The sequence below is a fragment of the Poecilia formosa genome, unplaced genomic scaffold, assembly GCF_000485575.1.
Source record: "Poecilia formosa unplaced genomic scaffold, Poecilia_formosa-5.1.2 Scaffold286, whole genome shotgun sequence".
Taxonomy (NCBI): domain Eukaryota; kingdom Metazoa; phylum Chordata; class Actinopteri; order Cyprinodontiformes; family Poeciliidae; genus Poecilia; species Poecilia formosa.
In genome coordinates, this window is record NW_006800225.1 from 319137 (window position 1) to 320635 (window position 1499).

Consider the following 1499-nt stretch of genomic DNA (forward strand, 5'->3'; position numbering starts at 1 on the left):
GCAAAGGAACAAAGTGTTAGAGCTGGAGTGACAAAAAGTGATTTGACTTTTTATCTAAAACATTGGAACTATAACGTGTTGGCGTTGTGAATCTGGTGGTTAGCAAATTTCAGCCGTATTGTTTAAAGTCTCCATGTTTCTCACATGGCTGGCAGGTTTTGAAAGTTTTTTTCAGCTATAAGAAGAGAATTGCAGTGGACCTAAGCTCATACATGCTCAGTCTGAAGAGACTAGAGCACAAACAGATGTGGAAAAACCTCCAATCAAATTTCACAACACTGAAGCTAAACCTCCTGATTTAAATTCAAGTAGTCCTGGGAGGGTGCAGGGTTGAGTATGATTTCTTTTCTCCAGCACTGATTTATATGATTTTTTTTTTTGAGGACGTTTTGCTAAGCAGACTAATGAGAAGCACGGTGCTGTTGAATGATTTAGTGGGGAGATTGAGCATGCACTGAGGGTAGGTCTTAAGACAAATTCTCTTTTTATTCCCTAATTGGTGTGAGGGAGAAACAAGGCAGTTTTGGCCTTGAAAAATGACAATTAAAAAAGGTTGCTTACTCTGCTTTTGCTGTATGATACACAATTAGACCACGAATTGTGTCATTCCTTTCAAATGGTTTTCAGTAAACAGTTAAAAAGAAGAAGAAGAAAAAAGTCCTTCCCCGACATGAGTTCAGATAATTTTTAATGCTTTTTCACTCTTGTCAATAGCTAAGACCTGCAACAGGGGACCTCGGTTTGTATAAAAATGGAAGCAAAGCCAATTTATATTTTAAAGAAATGCGTCGTTCTATAGTAATCCAGTGAATGAGACGTGAGAAAAATGACTGGTCCCCCAACACTGAAGGAGTTGGATAAAAAGTAAATGGATGGAAATGTCAGTTTATGCCAGTTCAATTGAAATGTTTTATCATTTGTCAGTTATTTCAACCACAGCAAAATATAATTGCATGCAATATGGGAGAATACAATTTAAAAAAATGGAAAAAAAAAAAAGATAATTGCCTAAGCAGCACACGCCTAAAGGAAACTATTGATTAAAACGTGGCACTAGAAAAGCTTCCCAAACCAACGAACTCAGAATGGCTGCAGGTTGGAAAATTGACTTTAGTTTTATTACTCAAGCCAAAGTCTTATTTGGTTAACCTGCTGAAAGATGTCCATCAGGTAGTACTTTATGAAATATGTACATGATTGGCAAGAATGCTTGTGTTGGCTATACTTGCCTAAGTAATATTGATATTGATAGCAGAACCCAATGTTTATCTGCATGTTGTTGCCCAAACTATCACACCACCACCACTGACTCGTGTTCTTCCTGTAGTCGATACCAGTGCCATGTCTTCCCAAAGGAAACATTGCTCAGACAGAACTTTGACACAGTTTGAAATGTATCCATTTATTTGGTAGGGACAATACACATTAATGGACATTTTGTAAATCTGCCAGAATTAGCCAAAAGGTTAGTTTTCATCTGTTTTCTCTGAACAATGAGT